The 12716-nt window shown below is 44.4% G+C and overlaps 1 protein-coding gene across 1 annotated transcript in view; it reads right to left on the bottom strand.

Annotated features, from left to right (window-relative positions):
* hivep2a (HIVEP zinc finger 2a) overlaps positions 1-8069 on the bottom strand; it is a 111997-nt gene extending 103928 nt beyond the window's left edge. The window contains exon 1 of the mRNA XM_021322459.2: positions 7627-8069. The gene's annotated coding sequence lies outside the window, so the exon portion shown is untranslated. The remainder of the gene's footprint in view (positions 1-7626) is intronic.
* Positions 8070-12716: the final 4647 nt, after the last annotated feature.

Below are 12716 nucleotides of genomic sequence, written 5' to 3'. Positions count from 1 at the left end.
GCAAACTGGCAGGACACGGCGCAGCAGAGGAAAACCTAATGTCGGTTGAGCCATTTGGGATTTTCTGATTACAAAACACTGAATTAGCTCCACTATCTGATGCATAAATGCATGAAGTGGGACTAATTACGAGCTGCTGAGAAAGTGGGCCAGCTTAGGTAAAGGTCTCAGTCTTTTCTACAACTCTGTCTGCACAGACAAAATCCTCTTGTTGTTTCTCTTTTGACGAATAGCTGTGGAGATTTGCTGGTTTCCTCCTTGACTTTTTCTCTTGGCACCCATCTTTATATCCCTCCACAGTTTTCTCCTCCTCCCTCCTACGTCTCATCCTCCAGGCCTACATGCAGCGACGCACCCGGAGGTACCGGTCAGCCGGCTCATTAGGCTTCCTGTGTGCACACCGGAGCGCTCTCAGGTTCCCTCGCAGCTCCCGGGTGATTGCACACAAACGCGGGTTAAATCGAGCGACTGGATCAGGAAGCAGCTCCATCCAGATGTTTGCGGCGCTGTAGCTGCGCTCTTTGCAAACACACACCTTGTTTTCTCAGAGGTGATCCACCAGGAGGAGAAACGGTGCCGTGACAGCAGAGCAGAGCGGCTGGGGGACAATATTTAACTTCTGCTTAACTTAAACACGCAAACGGGCCCAATTCAAATAAAAATATGATCCCAGGCGGCCATGTTGGAAAATGATGCTGATCTTGTGGCCTAGTTGGCAGCAGCGCTCCTTAAACACAGAAATAACCTCCTGGTTTATCTGATAAGCTGTCTGGGAAATAAACACTTTCAGCAGATGCTACATCTGAAGTCCCTATTTATTCCCCAGTTTATTACCACAGCAACTAATCTGGACAGGTTTCGCATTCTGGCTGAATTTTATTTTTCAGGATTTTATTTTTTTTACACCAAGCATTACAACCACAATATAGAACAATCTGTCTCACTTCAGCTCTTTTGTGCCATTGATCCTAAACAAAAGTCACACTGTCAATGCAATTACATTTTTACTTTTTAATCCTTTTAGAATTTAAGTTTTGTTGTTTTCAATCAGCCAACAATATTATACTTTACTGTACATCAACTACCGTATTTTTCGGACTATAAGTCACTCCGGAATATAAGTCGCTTTTATTTAGACATTTATTTCACACAATCCAAGACTAAAACCTGACATTTAATCTGGTAAAGCAACTTATTAAATTCCACAGCTGCATCCACAATCTTCTGAATAACATGGAACACATCTGGGACGCTGAATGGAGTAAATTAGCATAACAAGCCACCAACTCCAGCCAGGAAAGTTCTCATCAGAGTATTTCGGTCTAATTACGCTGAAATTAGACCGTGAGCATAACGGTGCTACATGCTAAGCTAACAGTCAGAGCAACATGAAGCTCAGTTATAAACCACCCGGACAACAGAGCTGTAAGCTAGCGCTAGCTGCTGTTAGCTTCACAGACCACTAACAGGTTCTGTCTAATTACGCTAAAATTAGACCGTGAGCGTAACGGTGCTACATGCTAAGCTAACAGTACGACACAGATGTTTCCGTCAGAGAAATTATAAACCACCCGGACAACAGAGCTGTAAGCTAGCGCTAGCTGCTATTAGCTTCACGGACCAGTAACAGGTTCTGTCTAATTCTGGTTCCTTAGAGCTGCTCCACACAACGCTCTGCTGCGTGAATAAAGACTGAAACAATGAAACAACATATGTACATGTTCAGTCTTTGTTGTCTAGAAGTTTATGTTTCAATAAATTTTTAAGTGCTACAGGAGCAGGATAGTTTTAACAAGCGTAGAGTGCCCTCTTGTGGCTATAGACGGTAATGTTTCCTCCTTGGTTCATGCTGGTTAATATGAATTACCATTTAAAATTGATATATTAGTCGCACCTGACTATAAGTCGCAGGATCGACCAAACTATGAAAAATAAGTGTGACTTAAAGTCCGAAAAATACGATATTTATGGGACGGAAAAGAGCAACTCTTTGCAACATTTGTGGCCAGAACATGGGTTGCTTAACGGAGGACCTGATAATGGGAGTGACTGAATAAATAGAGGAAGAGACCGAAGGGAAGACAGGTGGAGCAATTAGAGCAGGTGAAACATTAATTAAGCAGAGGGAGCAATGATCTGACAGAGACAGGAGAGCAGAACCTTACAGGGAAACATGGTGGATAAACAGATTTGACCCAATAAACAGAACTAAGAACAGACAGGTGGGAAAATAAGGATCTAACACTACTTCTAAAATCATGAAGAACTGAAACGAACGACAGAAACAGAATCTAGGAAAGAAAAATCTAACATTTTTCTTTCCTAAAAACAACACAAATATGTATTAATCAGCAAAAACTCTCATTTAAAGGATAGAAATAGGGGGAAATTATTGAATATTTATTACGTATGTTAAGGACAGCTGGTAATGATGATATGATGAAAAAGATTGAAAAAATAAGTGGATACCTAACATTAAAGCCTTCATACATCAACAAACGGCCACCTAACCATTCCCATAAAACCTGAGCTGGAGGAACATCCACATCCTTCAGTGTTTAAACCAGGATGTCCTCTCAGCTGCTTGTTCAACCAAAGGAGAACATTCTGTGCTCCAAGGTTCCTCCTCCGTACGCGCGAATGTTCCCGGACACGCCAGGACGCCCCCAACACGGAGCTGAAGGCAAAGCCGAGTGTTTCCTCTTCACACCATGCCATACATCTGCAGTCATCTCAAATTCTCCAGCTATGATGTGTGCGCCCCGATAACTGACAGCAAATGTGAGGCGAACACGTGTGCCGCGCAGCAGCTGCCAGAGAAGGCAGGCGGACGGCCCTTCTGGACAGCACGCCTCACAAAGCTTCAGCTACCATCAGACGGAGACGAGGCCGTCAGGGGAATCACCAGAAACCTGTAGAAGTGGACGTCTCTGTGGACGAATCCTGGTTTTTATGGAGACATCCACATGCACACAGGTTGAGCACTTTCTGTGAAGAAAATCCATCAAGCGAAGAAGTCGGATTAGAAGATCGAACTGTTGAACCCTCGGACACCCTGCACCAGCTCCCAGGCACGGTGGTGGCAGCATCATGCTGTGGGGCTGTTTTTTCCAACTTTACCTCAGAGGCGCCACTAAACGGCTGCACTGCAAAAACAGAACTAAAAATAAGTAAAATTTACTTGAAATTAATGTATTTGCCCTTGATTTGAGCAGGTAAATAAGATTATTTGCCAATGGAATGAGTATTTTTACCCCTAAAATACGATAATTAGATATACTGCACTTGAAATAAGATTATGGAGATGGATTTATCCTATTTTAAGGGCAAAAATCTTATTCTATTGGTAAATAGTGCTATTTACCTGCTCAAATCAAGGAAAAATACTTTCATTTCAAGAAGAATTTACCCATGTATGTATAATTCTGAGCCTGTGTGGATTAAAGAGGATCCAGTGGAAGTAAAGCAGGAAGGTTCCAGCTTCTTAGCAGTACAAGCAGCAGACTGAGAGCCACCGGATCGCCCCTGAAACCAGATGCTGGGCAGACATGCAGCGGGTCTTCATCGCTGCTGCTCTGGTAAATCATCCACCGGTGACCTGCAGGAGCATTTTGGCAGCTCCCTCAGAGAGATTACTGCTCCTGCAGGGCGAGCCAGCGCCGGTGAAGGTCACCAGCACGCCGAGATCAGAGCAACTGCTGACACAGCAGCTCCTTCGCCTCCAAAACAGAGCCGTGATTACTGTCAACAAATCTTCCAGGCACACATTAAGGGATCCTCTGCACTCCAGTGATGGCTGCGTGCAAAAACACCAGGAGCGCCCAGAAGGCCTGAGCGGTGGAACAAGCGAGCGCTGAGAGCAGAGAATCAGCTCCTGCACGCTCGCCTCCATGGTAACGTGTGTGTGGATGCTGGCGCCCACGCACGCCGCGGCGCTGGCCATCTGAGGCGGCAGCGGCACAGATGGTACGTAGGTCGGCCTTCCACGTCGCAGACGGGCGTCCGACCCACGCCCAGAGTCAGCGGCGGCACGTGTCCCGGCGGCTGAAAACCCGCTGACCCGCTCCCTCTGGGCTGAAGAGACCAGGGATCCTTTCCAGAGCTCTCTCTCTCGTTTTTAGCTCAATCTGACGTGACCATTTACGGGACATTCTAAAACGCTTAACGTGAAAAAGCTTAATGTGGCTTATGGTAGGAAAACAACGAGGAATCATCACCAAATTTCTCATGGCCATACCTTGTCATGAAGACTTAAGCCTGTCAAAAAAAATAAACCGAAACCCAATGATTATAGAAGATATCTCACATTAACGTTTTCTTCTTCATTGGCGCCTATGGCGAGAAAAAGGCTTAACGTGGTTTAATGTACCTAATCAACGATCAATGATCACCAAATTTCTCTTTCATATTGCTCCTAATAAGCACATAAAACTGACAAAATGTCAAACCCAAAGTCCAATTATTATGGACGTTATATGACATTAAGTATTTCATAGGCATAGAGGCTGCTATATGAAAGCAGAAACGCTTAATGTTAGATATCTTCTATAATCGTTGGGTTTCGGTTTATTTTTTTTGACAGGCTTCAAGCCCTAGTTTTTTGCTCAATCTGACAGAATGAATGCAAACGTGACCATTTACTTAGTGCAGCGGATTGACGGTTCCTGCTTTCCTCTCCAGACCTGGAAAACACGGCCAGTAAAACTAAAGTCCTGCAGAAAGAAGGTCTGCATTCAGACGTAATTGGGTTCAAACCCATTTGCACAGAGCTGGGATTTCTAGAACCGGCGCCAGAGGAATTCTGCTGAAATGACCCAAATTAAAATTTCCCTTCTATTAAAAACAGAATATTTTAATTTGTTCAGGCATTAAAGCCAAATCAAACAAACACCTAACCCCACCCCCTTGTGTCTGACCCCTGACCCCATCTCAGAGGGGACTTCCCTCCTCAGACTCACTTTTCCTGGAGAGACAGCCGTCCTCCTCCCTGGAGCTGCAGCTCTCATGCAGGAGGAGCCGCAGCCAGTCGCTGCTCGCAGACTCCCCGGCCGGGGCCCCTCTCTTGACGGCAGCGTCATGGAACATTCCCGGAACCAGCCAGCACACCACCCACCATCCCTCCTGCCTCTCACACACACAGGAGGGAGGACAGACAGCGATGAGCAGATAAAGGCCCTCCCATCTGAGGAAGAAACTCCAACAACTGGAGCCGGAGCGGCTGGAAAGCTGCAGCAGCTGCTGGAGAATCTCAGGAATGTCACTTTGATGCGAAACAAGGAAGCACTGAGGGTCAGAGCCGGAGCTCAGAGGAGCGGCTTATCGCTCAGCTCTGCTGCCGGAGCCCAAACTCTGCAGAGTCAAAGTGAAAGCCAGAGCCGAAGCTGCTCTCTGCTTCACAGCTTCCTGTTAAAGCGACAGTTCCCCGTTCTCAAACCAGAACCAGCCACTCCGAGCGCTTAACAACAGAACCTTTCACGTCCACGTCCATGCACAGACCAGTGGGCAGTGCCTTGCTCATGGGCAACTTGACATGCAGCAGGAAGAAGCTGAAATTGAACCTACAGAGGATCGTGAGACGACTTCACGCTGAGCCACTCAGACGGGTTATTTTACACTGAACCCACTTTGATATATTGTTTAAAAAATACCAGAATTCTGTAGATCAATCAAGTCCAGTTCTAAAACCACAGAACCAGGTGATCCTACACTGGATCACATTCCCTAAAACATCAGTTTATAATCTGGAATCTCTTTATTCCTCTTGCTGAAACACTAAAATGTCGTTAAAACAGCCCAGAATGCGCTCCAGCTCACCGGCCACATGAAATCCAGCCTGGACTCACTGATTCTGGGCCTAACCGGCTCGTCTGGGTCCATTATCACGTACCTGGTTTGATTCTTTATTTAAGTTTCATTGGAGCTGAACTGGACTGGCTTTGTCTCAGTTTAACATCTGGAACCAAACTGAGGTGAAGTCTGTCATTTTAAGCCCAAAATCTCTCAGATATTAATTGTTTATTAATTTCTACCCACTGAGAGATCTTCCCTACATGTTTTAAAGGTTTACATTTAGCTTCTGCACCTAACTCACTGCCCACTGTAAGGAAATGTGACGCTATTTTAATGTGATTGTACCTTTAATTAACCAGGAAACACTCACTGAGAATAAAAAAATGAATTTTACAAGAAGTTTCTGGCCACAAAAGCAACATATGAACAGTTTTAAACACAATTTTAAATATCAAATCATGGGATAAAAGCGTTTAAAGCATCTGCAATGAGATGTACTGGTTTCTAAGTCCTCTGAAAGCATTTAGAGCGACAGCCCTTGGAGACTTCGGACATCTTACAACTTAATCCATTATAAAGGCCTCGTCTCCAGCAACATCCTGACTCTCAGAACCGTCAGAAGTTCTGAGACCAGTAAAAGTAACCTGGCATGCAAATATACGATGCTCCCAAAATCCAGTACAGACGTGTCTTTTGTGGGTTTAAAAGAGAAACAGGACCGGTTTCATGGATAAAAACCCAGTTTTAATTCATATTTATTCACTAATCACAATATTAATACAAAGAAACACGTCCAGTCTCAGTCACAAAGTCAGTGGATCCACTTGATTTATAAAATAACATTTGTTTGTTAGACAGTGAAAACATTTTGAGCCCAGCTACGCGTCTCTTCTTGTCTGGAGTAAATCAGTGAATCAGCTGCATAGAGATTAACATTAATAGTGGAGCCATTCTGAGCTGGATCATTAATCATAAAAAGCAGCAGTCCAAACATCGGCCTTTAGGCTACACCCTAAACATATTAAGCCGCCTAGAAATGAAGCCATGAACATACTGAGGTCAGTTAGAGTTGTGAAACCAGGAGGCCGAACCTTCTGCAACTTCTATAAACCCGACAACGATTATGGAAGGTCTGAAACAAAGAAATAAAAATGTGGTTTTCTTACTGCAGTTAATAATATCTACCAGCAGGAGGTCACTGAAAGGTTACTGGGCTTGAATCATGGGTCCCATCTGTGATGTTTTATGAGAGTCAACAGATCCATAGAGAAATCAAAGCCGACCGACTGGAAACAGGCTGGAATAAAAGAGTTTTATAATAATAATCAACCTGCTGTCCAGGTCAGGGCCTGTAGATCAGCAGTCTGACCATTCCATGTCATTTACATGCTTTGGTGGCGCTTCTTGTATATTTTAGTTATATCGCTGCTCGGTGTGGGTGAGAGCTGAGCGTAAAACCCGCGGAATAGCCCTTTAGTGAAGTGAGGGTTTTAAATCGGACACCAACTTCAGCGGCGCAAATAAAATCACACCTTTCACTTTTCAAAGCTTAATCCACCATGGTGCCTTTTCCTCCCCCGCGTCCCCCTGGCCCCCCTCCGCCGGCCTTTGCAGCCTGACCGACCGCGTAGGCTGCTGCGAATTCCTCAGGATATTACGCAACCCGGGTAATCTGCATGCAATGAAATGCGTGCCCGGGGTATTCCCCCTGCATAGCGCTGCCCTTCCAGGCTAAACTGGTCAGAAAGCGAAGCGGGACCACTGACATGGCGCAGAAAAGCCACCCTGGCTCTGTGCTGCGCGTAAAAATCCGTCCGGGTAGGTTTGGTTTCTTACCTTCAGTCTGCGTAAAATGTCAACAGCGGCAGCCCGGTGACAGCGGAGCCGATCCCGGAACGAGCTCTGGCTGCTCCCCGACAGCAGAAGATGGTCGGTAGAGATCCACCGCGGACGGAGAGGAGAGCAGAGGCGCAGATGAGAGGCGAGAGTTGCGCGTAAAACCAAAAACACACCAAAAAAATGTCCGAAATCTGTTTTAAAATCCGTTGGTTTTCCGAGCAGATCTGAGCGTGCGGAGCTCCTCGGCTGCAGACAGACACTCGGTGATCTGGCTGTGTTGTGAGCCTGTGGCTGTGCGTGTGTCAGGGTGAAATCAGGAGACACGCACACGCACGCACTCCCGCTCACACGGGGGTTATTCCGAGCGCCACTTCCCAGAATAGCAGCGGAGAGGAGCGAGAGACACGGAGCCGCTGAGAGAAAGAGAGAGGCAGAAAGCGCGTGCATGTGCGCGTGCGCGTGCGTATGCCTGTGTGTGTGTGTGTGTGTGTGTGTGTGTGTGTGTGTGTGTGTGTGTGTGTGTGTGTGTGTGTGTGTGTGTGTGTGACGTCGTCGGATCCCCCAACGCGCAACCAGGGTAGAGGGAGGGGAGGAGGGGCAGTGGCCGAGGAGGAGGCTCTGTCTGCCGGCGCAGAGAGCAGGATTTCCCGGTCACCTCTGGAGGGCCCTCACTGTGTTTCCCTGCGTTTTTTTTTTCTCCAGCTCCGCATCTATTAAATCATTAAGACTTTAATTAAATGCGTTTTTTTAGAAAGTTTGTACTTAAAAAAAAAGAAAAAGAAAAAAGGTATCTCACTATTAATAGTATTTATTTGAAGGTCAGAGGGAGGTGTGCAAAACGTCTTTGGTTCAAATCCCACCCCGGTGTTTATGCATCATGTTCTCCCACAGAATCAAATACATACAGGTGCATCTTATATTTAGTTTCTATATCACTTAATACCATTAAAATATACAGAAATATTTTTGATGGCCTAATCAATCAAGGGGAAGACTGCTGACTGGACTGTCCGGCAGACAGTCGCTGACCCCCTCCACCAGCAGCAGAGACCATAGAGTGCTGCACCCCCGCTTATGGATGGAAGGTTTAGTGGAAGGAAAAGCTGTGTTTTCATTCCTATTTGCATGGTGGCAAATTGGAAAAAGCTCCAGAGGGTCACCAAAAAGGCAGAGAGGATCATTGTGTGTATATAAACATTGTATGTGTGTGTGTATATATATATATATATATATATATATATATATATATATATATATATATATATATATATATATATATATATATATATATATATATATATATATATATAGGTGTGTGTGTTTGCTGCTACGTGTTTATTTAACTTGCTCTTTGGCAGATCCTGTTTATCTTCTTTTTCTTTCCTGCCTGTTTAATAGAAACGTTTGCACCTCACTTCGTTGTAGTTAACAAAGTAAAACTGTATTTCTACATCACCTTTCCCAGACAGTAACATCCCAGAGAATAAAGTGTTTAAAAGCCATTTAGTAAAAGCCTGTCTGAATGATGCGTCTGAACATATTTGCTGCTAAATGCACGTGTGTGTGCACAGAGAGGCGGTGCAGGAGGAGCAGGAGTTCTTCTTTGTCAGCAGCGTCGCTGCAGCAGTCTGCAGGCTGAAGCCGGCATAAGGAGGTCCTGGTTAGACAAGTTACACCACTGATCCTGTAGTCTGAACAAGAAGAAATTAAAGCGTGAGCATCCGTGACACAAAGGATCTCTGCTTGGAAAGGTTTCCTGAGTGATAAAAGCAGTTAGTAGCATTTTACAGAAGAGACAAGGAGCTGTCAGAGATGGCCCCCAGATTTCTGAGGCTACATCTCACAGCAGGAGCTAAAGAAGCAAGCCGCTGTCTGATTAAAGGACTCTTTTAATCAGGGGAAATGAGAAGACTTTCAGTCTTGTTTGCATTTAACAATTGTTGTACAGCCATAGTTTGATTTCTGACAGAAAGATGCTGAATCCAGGCAGCCTGTAGATGTCAGAAGTTCATTCAGAGCAGCAGTTGAATGTCATCAGCATACAGATATGACTTTCTGTCCCAGCGCTGCAGGACGGCCCCTAATAGATATAAATACAACAAAAACAGAATTGGGCCCAAAACTGAACTTTGAGGTACCTCACAAGACGGACCTGATTCATGAAAACAGTAAACTATGTTTCTGATAAATTATAAACCAGTTTAACACCAATACCACAGAATACTGACCAGAGTCTTGTGATTTTTTATCACGCCGTCTTTGTTGAGAGCAATTTGGGAAACCCGGATAAAAAGTGTCCATGATGTCGTCTTCCTCCAAAAATCCATCCAGTTGTTGAACTTTCTACAGCTGAAGCTTCAGCATCAGTGAAAGGATCCTGAAGCCCAGACAAGAGATTCAGCTCAGCGCATGTAGACGTTCTGAATGTTGTCTGCTTTCATGGGTTCCAGTTCCTGCTTCAGCTGTCAGATCTGGACATGAAGGCATGAATCCCTGCTGCCTCTGATCGGTGGGGGCATCATGGTGTGGGGGACATTAGGCTACGGTCACACTGGAGGGAAATGACACCCAATTCTGATCTTTTCACGCCCAAAAACATTTGATTTGGCATTTCTATATGTGGTGCTAATTCAGAAATGTATCTGATTTTTGAACGGTCATGCTGCATTTTATCCGTCTTTAAGGTCGCTCTCCTGTCTCTCACCAGTCATCCAGACTCAGTAGCAGCAGCTAGCGCTCCATAGAAACCATTATTAGCTTTTAACTTTTTGTTCTCTGTCATTTTTCTCTTCATAGAAGGTACACCTGGTCTGGCGTTCTGTTAGCTGTGACATCATCAGGGGAGGCAGATCATCCTCTATTACCATCTAACATAGAAAGTACTCCTGGGTCAATGTGAGCTTCTGAGCTTTCTGTGTCTCTGCTCTGTCTTCTCTAACATAGAAAGTACTCCTGGGTCAATGTGAGCTTCTGAGCTTTCTGTGTCTCTGCTCTGTCTTCTCTAAGCCCCAGTGGGTGGAGGCAGATGAGCGTTCACACTGAGCCTGGTTCTGGTTCTGCTGGAGGTTCTCCTCCCTGTTAAAGGGGAGTTTTCCTCTCCACTGTCGCTTCATGCATGCTCAGTATGAGGGATTGCTGCAAAGCCATCAACAATGCAGACGACTGTCCACTGTGGCTCTACGCTCTTTCAGGAGGAGTGAATGCTGCTTGGAGAGACTTGATGCAACCTGCTGGGTTTCCTTAGAGAGGAAACTTTCTCACCAACCTGGAGGATCTGATGGAGTCTGACTTTGGAAAGAGACTTCAGATGATGTGTATGTTAATTGGCGCTATATAAATAAACATGAATTAAAATGAATTGATTCTTATGAGGGAACAAATGCTGTGACGATAAAAGCTGAGTCTTAGTTTCCTGAAACAGCCTCCTCATCTACCCGGGAACAGACGGTCTGAGAAAGATCTGGATGACAACTATCCATCCTCAGGTCAGAACAAGGTGAGAAGGCGTGAACGCTGCAGGTTTATGGAGGTTCCTACGGACGTCTCTGTCTCAGACATCATCTAGTTTTTATTCAGGTCTATAAAAACTAAAATATTTCAGGTCTTGTTCTTTCCTGGTAAAGGACGACGATGTGAAGGACGAGAGAAACGGGGAATTCAGGACGAATTAAACACTCCTGGTCTGTTGGGAAGCGCCTCGTCTCTCTCTGTGTATTTGAGCCGGTCGGCAGTAAGTGGATTAGCGTCTTCCACCTCCCAGAGGAGGATCATCGGGATGTGACCTCATCACGAGTGACCCTCAGAGTACCCATGGCGACACCGTGGCAACACGACACCATGGCGACGGAGCACAGCAGCCTCTGATGCAACGCTTTGCATCTGCTTTTCATGTTCCTGCAGGAAGGTGCAGGCGGCTTCCTGCAGGAACCGTAGAAAGTGATTCAGTCTGCTGGACATGACTGAATGATTCGCTGTCAGAACCAGGCTGCAGGAAGGAGTCGGTTCACTTTAAGAACAGTCTGACAGTTCAGTCCTGCTGCTAACACCTCCTTCCTGTTCATCCATCCATCATCCATCTATCCATCATCCAACCATCCATCATCCATCCATTTATCATCCATCCATCCATCATCCATCCATCCATCCATCCATCATCCATCCATCCATCCATCCATCCATTCAACCCAACATCCATCCATCCATCCATCCATCCATTCATCCATCCATCCATTTATCATCCATCCATCCATCCATCCATCCATCCATCCATCCATCCATTTATCATCATCCATCCATCCATCTGTTTGGGTGTTTAAAGCTAATTAGGAATAATGAATATTTGTAATTACAGAACGATGAAAAAATTTAACTTTTAATGAAGAGCTTTATTTTGAAAATCCAACAGAATCCCTTGTTTGCTCTGGTCTATTTTTTTGTTATTACTGGTTAAGTTAATCTAGCAGTGCAGAGCGTCCATTTTTTACAATGTAACCTGTGAGATACTAATGCTTTTATTTTGAAATGGTTCCTTTTTCAGGTCTGGTTTTGTTCGAATAATACTAGGAAACCTACTTTTGCAAAAATCCACATAATAAACTGTTTTATTTTACAATAATATCTATAAACTTATTAAAACAAAGTGAACTGTTTTGAAAAGGCAGCATATCGCTTTTTTATGCCTGATTTAGAATTTTCTAATCTATCAAATATTGATTTGATAGATTTTTTTTATTTGAAAAATGTTATAAAGAATAAACTTTATTCTGAAGCCCCACATACTTACTGGCAGGTTAAGGCCTTAATACTATAGCTGCCACAAGCAATAATAATAATGATAATAATAATAGTTGTTATTATTATCATCATTATTATGGAGATTGCTATGATTATCAAGTCAAACCCTCTCTGTCAGTTCAGTTAATTGTTGGGTCACATTAAATCTAGAATGAAAAACCTTTCCAGTATAATATTTATAGTAATAAATAAATAATATATAATATTCCAGTATGAACCAAATAAAAGGGCCCCAAAAGAATTTCTGCTCAGGGCCTCATACAACCCTGGTGTCTCTCTGCAGAAACAGAAAT

This window comes from Fundulus heteroclitus, unplaced genomic scaffold (genome assembly GCF_011125445.2).
Source record: "Fundulus heteroclitus isolate FHET01 unplaced genomic scaffold, MU-UCD_Fhet_4.1 scaffold_36, whole genome shotgun sequence".
Taxonomy (NCBI): domain Eukaryota; kingdom Metazoa; phylum Chordata; class Actinopteri; order Cyprinodontiformes; family Fundulidae; genus Fundulus; species Fundulus heteroclitus.
Note: the sequence above shows the minus strand (reverse complement) of the source record. Positions and strands in the feature narration are given on the sequence as shown.